This window comes from Vulpes lagopus, chromosome 20 (assembly GCF_018345385.1).
Source record: "Vulpes lagopus strain Blue_001 chromosome 20, ASM1834538v1, whole genome shotgun sequence".
In the NCBI taxonomy this organism is placed as follows: domain Eukaryota; kingdom Metazoa; phylum Chordata; class Mammalia; order Carnivora; family Canidae; genus Vulpes; species Vulpes lagopus.
Genome location: NC_054843.1, coordinates 798,008 through 804,440, shown reverse-complemented (window position 1 = coordinate 804,440; position 6,433 = coordinate 798,008). Strand labels below are relative to the sequence as shown.

Sequence of the window (6,433 nt, the reverse complement as noted above, 5' to 3'; positions counted from 1 at the left end):
CCCAGCCCCTCATACCCACAGAGCAGTCTGCTGGCTGTTGTCGGGGCATGCCTGGCTGGACGGTGACCCAGTCTCACGGGAATGCAGACGCAGGGCAGCATGTGGGTCCGGGAGAAGCTTGGGGTGCAGGGCTGCTGTAGACGGTGGGTCAGTTTGCCAGCCCCAGAGGAGAGAGGGTCTGTGAGTCCCGGCGGGTTGCAGCACCGTTCATGTGCCTGCTTCTTTCCCCCCTTCTTCCCGCACGTCTGTGTTGGATGCTCCGTGCATGCTCCGCTCTCCTCCTGGAGCACGTTTCCAGCCTTCACCATCATCCAGGCGCGGGCACCTCAGCAGCCTGGTTGGTACAGCTTGCCTCTGCGCAGGTGCGACTTCACCTCCTCCCACGCCTGCCCAGTCGCGGGCCGGGGACATGGCCAATGACTGCTTAGGAGCTGCTCCTCCAGCAGGGGGGCACAAGAGGAGCCCCCTTGATCGCCTCACCTAATGAAAGAGCCATCAGAGGCTTCAGCAACCAGGTGCACAGCTTGGATTCCTGCGTCACAGCGGAGGAGCCTAGTGGGCAGCGTTGGGCGTGTTCCCTGGCCAGGGCAGCTGGCACAGGGCCTGGTCTACCGGCTTCCCGATTCGCGCTCCATCACGCAGGCCTCACAGAATCTCCTCTGAGCTCAGCAGACCCAGCCCTGCCGCCCCCAGGGCCGCACTTTGTGCCCAGGCGCTGACGGCGTGGTCCTGCCTCAGCGTTTTGTGAACGGGGCTTTAGCAGCAACACTCGTCCCCTAAGCTCTCGACTTGTGACCAGGTAAACCGTGTCGTTGTGCTTTAGCGTGAGCTCAAGGGGTGGCTGAGAGGCCGATGTGAGCTCTCCCTGCGGAGGACAGGCCCAACGCAGAGGCCGGCAGACGCCCCGCACTCCAACCAGGCCCAGGTCGATGGCTCCAGACCCCTCTCCGTAGCAGGGGAGGGCGCCTCTGTAGCTGGGTGCTGGGTGCCACTTGCGATCACGCCCGGGAACCTGCACCACCCGGACGACTTGGACACCGTTGGCCACTGGGACTGCTTCCTGCGCAGCTATTTTCCCGGCCCTTTTAGCCATCTCATATGGAACCGAGAAGGCTCCTTGCCCCCACCCTCCATGCCCCAGACTCCCTGGTGGCGGGGATGTGTGTGGCAATCAGGAAGGCCGGGCACTAGGAGGCTTCCCAGGGCTTGATCTGACATCATTCCAAGCAGATGATAATTACAAGCCTCCTTCTCTCCCTGCTCCCTGCATCCCCACAAGACACCATGGAGTTATTTATAAATGCGGGCCCCTGGGTGCACTTCTCACGGGAAGGACCGCAGTGACAGCGATTGAGAGGGTGGCGAACAGCACACACGGTGCTAATGAAGGGGGAAGTGCGTGGAGCACAGTGTGTGGGGAATTCGCGGCAGGCTGGTCCTGCTTGGGGGGCGGAGCCCAGGCCTGCTCCAGGCCCCGGCCCAGCTGCTGTGGTCTGCAGTTTGGCTTTCAGAGATCTGCTAACATATGATAATACTCCGGCAGACGTGGATTGTCTCGTGTGTCAAGGGCGGAGGCATGAGATGAGCTGCTTTTTTCCTCCCAGGGCTGGCAGGAACTGGAAATAATTGAAAGTTGTTAGGGTCCAACATGCTGTCCCGAAAACACTATCATTAATTTCCTAATGACTAACTGTGTCTTTCAGGAGGCAATGAAGGCAGCTGAGGGGACGAGGGCCCCTGGAGAGGATGGGGAAGTGGGAAGCTGGCAGCCTGTAATCTAGGGGGTGGACTGAAGGTACTCTGCTGTGGGCGCCCCCCACCCCCCGGCCTCAGGAGCGGAAGCCTCATGGTCCTTCCATCCTCTCTGCCCAGAGAGTCAAGGTGAGGGGGGCAGCCAGAGCCACGTAGTCAGGACGTGACAAATCCTTGCAACCCCGGGCTCCGGGTCTACTGTTCCTTCCTGCTCACTTCCCAGCACTGTGCTCCCCTCCCGACCGACTGGGAGACCCAGCCAGGGCCGCCATGTCCTCCTTTCTGCAGCCTCCTTCCTACCCCCAGAGCCGTCCTCCCAGAGCGCACGGTTAAGCATGTCTCTCTGCTCGAAGTGGCCATTGCTGGCCACACTGCTGGGGTGGCCCCTGCCTCTGTGACCCCTTCTTTGGAAGGACCCACGACCCAGATGTTTGTATTCCCGCTTTCCCCAGCAGCTCCGGGGTGGATGCACCCACAGTCCCTTCTTACCCCGAGGATGGGGGCCCTTTCTTTTTCAAAGGTTGTCTTTGAATACACAAGGGACACGTGAAGACAAATGAGACAGCTCTTCCTGACCCACCCCCATGCCTGCACTGACTTCTGTCCTGTGTCTGTGTGTCACGCAGCCTCGTCCGTCTCTGAATACCTCAGGGGTCCTCTGTGTGCTGGAGTGAGGCTCCTACAAAACTGTCATCACAGTGACCTTTGAGCGAGTAGGCTGCCAGTGGCCCATGAAGGAGTAGAGCTCACAGGGGAGAAGCCTGCGAAATGCCTCCTGGCTGGTCTAAGGGCAAAAGGTACCGATAGGGGCGCCAAGAGTCAGAGCCTTGCCCCAGGCTGCTCCCAGGCCTAAGGAGGCCCAGCGAGGCTTAGTTCCCTCCCGGGGCACCTGGAGGGGTGCGGGGTAGGGAGTCCCGGGACCCCCGCAGGCCCGGCTGCCCTCGGAGGTGTGGCTGCGCTGTCTGACCTGGCTCGTGCTGTGCGATGCTGCCCTGGAGGAAATAATCCTTCCTAAGAGTAGGCCCCAATGCACAGATGACACACAGGGTTCACTCCACAAAAATGACTAATACCCACAAAACAGAAGCCCAAGAGGTGTGGAAGGAGGGGTGATTGAACACGCGAGGACGGCCTAGCAGTCACCTTCCATGGGTCACCTGCCGGCAGGTGTGAGGACCCCAGCACCTGCGAACGTGATGCAGGAGCACAGGCGCGTCCCGGGCGTCCGGACCCACAGACTCGCAGGTGCAGGTGGATTGCGCGGCGGGGGCGGGAAGGGGGGGCGCCCGGGGCGGGGCGGGGCGGGCGCTGCGCAGGCTCTCCCGGGGCGGGGTCTCGGGACCAGGCCCCGCAGGCCGGGCTCGGCCGCGCCTCCAAGACCCCGGGAGAGGAGGGGGCGGGCGCCGGCCCGGAGGGTCCAGGTCCAGGTCCACCGCCGGCCCCACGCCCGAGACCAACCAGGGCACACTCCCCTCCAGTGACCCGTCCCCGCCACAGGCCAAGCTCACAGCAAGGCTCCCCCCACCTCCCCTCCCCCGCCCCGCCCCCACTCCTGGCCCTGAGACGCGCCCGGCACAGCGCCCCACCCCTTCCCTCCAGGGACCCGCCCCTGCACCCCCCACCCCTCCCGTGCCCCCCATCCCTCCCCTTCCCGCCTCCCCGCCCTTCCCACCCTCCGCCCCACTCCTACCGCTAACCTTGAGACACGCCCTGCACAGCGCCCCACCCCTTCCCTCCGGGGACCCGCCCTCCCCTGTGGCCCCGCCCCCGCCCCAGGCCCCGCCCCCGCCCCAGGCCCCGCCCCCGCCGCTCCAGGGCCCGCCCTTCCTCGGGCCCTGCCTTGCCTCCATCAGCCGCCGGGCCCGGCCTAGGCCCCGCCCCCGCCCCAGGCCCCGCCCCCCCCGCTCCAGGGCCCGCCCTTCCCCGGGGCCTGCCTCGTCTCCATCAGCCGCCGGGGCCCGCCCCAGGCCCCGCCCCCGATCAGGCCCCGCCCCCGCAGCGCAGGCCCCGCCCCTGCCCCGCCCCCGCAGCGCAGGCCCCGCCCTTCCCCGGGCCCTGCCTCGCCTCCATCAGCCGCCGGGGCCCGCCCTAGGCCCCGCCCCCGGCTGCCAGCCCGCCTCTTGCCCGGCCCCCCTGTGGTCCCACCCCTCTCCCCGCCCCTGCCCGCCCCTGCCCCGCCCCGGCCCCGCCGAGACCCCGCCCCCTCCGCCTGTGGCCCCGCCTCGCCCCGGGAGCCGCCCCAAGCCTGGCCCCGCCCCGGCCGGTGCCCCACACGCCCAAGACCCCGCCCTGCTTTCCGCCACGCCCCCATCGTCATTGGTCCCGCCTCACCGCCCCGCCCCGCCCCGTGACGCTAATTGGTCTCGTTCCTGAGAGCGTCCGGGGCTCCGATTGGCCTCCGCCGTCGCCGTCCCTGCGTGGGATTGGCCCGCCGCGCCCGCTTTCGCGAGGCGCAGCTCTGGGCGGGGGGCGGGGCCGGCGGCGGCGGGAGGCGCGGGATTGGTCGGCGGCGCGGAGGGGGCGGGCCCGCGCCGCGCGCAGCGCCTCGGCTGGAGCGCGAGGAGCAGCTGCCGCCGCCTCCGGCGTCTCGGACTCGGTGGCCTCGGGCTCCGTCGCCGCCTCGGTCGCCCCGTCGTCACCCGCCTCCCCCCGCGGCCGCACCCCGGGCTCCGGCCGGGCCAGCCGCGGGCACGCCCTCCTCCGCGGACAGGTGAGTGGCCGCGGGCGGGGCGGGGCGGGGCGGGGGCGGGGGGCTCTGGCCCGGGTCCTGGGGTCGCGCGGGGTCAGGGGCGGGGCGGGGCCGGGGTGGGCTGGGGCGTGCAGGTGGGCGGACACCTGCCGGCTCCGCGCGGCGCTGCGGGCCGACCCCTCGGTGCACGTGCGCTCCGCCCGCCCCGGAGTGTGTGGCTGGTGCACCTGCGGGGGGCCGCGCCCCGGGTGACCTGCCCCGAGCAGCGGGGCCCTCGCGCCTCGGGACTCAGAGCCCGGAGGCCCCCGCCCCCCCCGCAGGACCCCGCGTTCAGCGGTGGGCGGCGACCCCCAGCGCCCCCGGGCGCCCCGACTTGCATCGTCCCCGGGGCGCCCCGGAGACGCCCGTTTTGGCCCAGGAGGCTGCACCTCGGGGGATGGTGCACACGAGCGGGGGGACCTGCTGACCCTCAGGTCGGGGGCGCCGGGGGCAGCTGTGCTGATTTCAGACTTGGGGGGGGCCTCGGGGGCAGGTGCACCTGCTGACCCCCGGTGCGGTGGGGCGCGCGGGTCGTGAGACCCGGTCTCAGTCGTACGTGCACGCTCCTCGCTGTACCGCGCAAGTTCCCTGCAAGCGTTTTAGAACTTAGGCTTCATGGTTTGTTTTGTTTTTTTCCCCCTAGTTTAGCTGATGCTCAGTATTTATAGGGTTTTGAAAAAGCTTTGCTGGTCCGAGAAGGGAAGGTGTCCTTCCATGGTGCTCAGAATTAGGGCTCGGGGGCCGGTGCTGCCCTACGTGCCGGTCAGCGGCCAGACGGGACCTCAAGGTCCCCCCCCCTCCAGGGGTCTCTGCTAACGCCCAGGGTTGGAGGAAATACAGGACCTTGTTGTGACACTTTTTAGGTAATTCTGAAAAAAAATTCCAGCCCATGCATTCGTTTCTCCTGGCGTCTAAAAGGAAGTTGTGTTTCTCCCTGTTGTTGGAGGGAGGCCGGGAGCATCCTGCGTTCTAAGGTGCTGGAAACAATGTAGCCATTCAGGGCTGGGTGTTGCGTTTCAGTTTCAACAGTTTCATTCGTGGCCGCCCAGCCGGCTCCTGGACTGGTTACCTTGTGTCCGCGGCAGAGTCATTCCTGTTTTCATTCATGCCTATTTTCACAGAAACCTCAGGGCTTTATGGTAAAAGTGAGCGCTGAAGCAGATCGCGGTGGATGGGACAGTACATCCCTGTGCTGGGCTGGTCCTTTGGGTCATAACAAAGACGGGTACCTGCTAAAGTGCTGGGAATCAGCCCCACCTTGAGCATTACAATGACTTGGGGACTTGGGGGCGGCCCCGGGTCTCGGCCCCCCCACCCCCGGGACTCCTCGGCCCGGCGAGCGTCCACTGTCCATGGTGCTGAACACACGCCCTCTGGTTCTGGGTCTTCGGCTTCCTTTACAGCCTGAGAGGGTGTCTCGGAGGAGGTTTTAAAATCACTTTCAGAAATAAATAAATAAGTAAATAATAAAATAAAATAAAATAAAATAAAATATAAAATAATAAAATAATAAAATAAAATAAAATAGTAAAGTAAAATAAAATAAAATCACTTTCAGAATTTACACAATTAAAGAGAAGTTGGACAGTTGAGCAGGGAAGTTCTTTTGAGCCCGAATGGAAGCACCTCTTTAAAAACTCAAGCCGTGTTGTTGTTGTCTCTCTCTCTCTTTTTCCCCCCCGAAAGGGGTAATTGTGCCGACTCAACATCCCTTTCCTACTTAGTCTCCTTCTGAGCGTGTGGGCATTTTCTTGCTGGAGGATAGATATCAAGTAACAGATCAGTGAAATTAAATGAGATCCGGTTTCCTTAACAACACCCTCTTATTTTTTAATTTTATTATTATTATTATTATTATTATTATTTTTAAGATTTTATTTATTTATTCATGAGACACAGAGAGAGAGAGAGAGGCAGAGACACAGGCAGAGGGAGAAGCAGGCTCCATGCAGG

General features: G+C 64.1%; 1 protein-coding gene across 3 annotated transcripts in view; it reads left to right on the top strand.

The window, feature by feature from the left end:
• The first annotated feature begins 4,230 nt into the window (after positions 1-4,230).
• Positions 4,231-6,433, top strand: part of PCBP3 (poly(rC) binding protein 3) — a 245,684-nt gene continuing 243,481 nt past the window's right edge. For all 3 annotated transcript variants that reach the window (XM_041734744.1, XM_041734742.1, XM_041734745.1), the window contains exon 1: positions 4,231-4,462. The gene's annotated coding sequence lies outside the window, so the exon portion shown is untranslated. The remainder of the gene's footprint in view (positions 4,463-6,433) is intronic.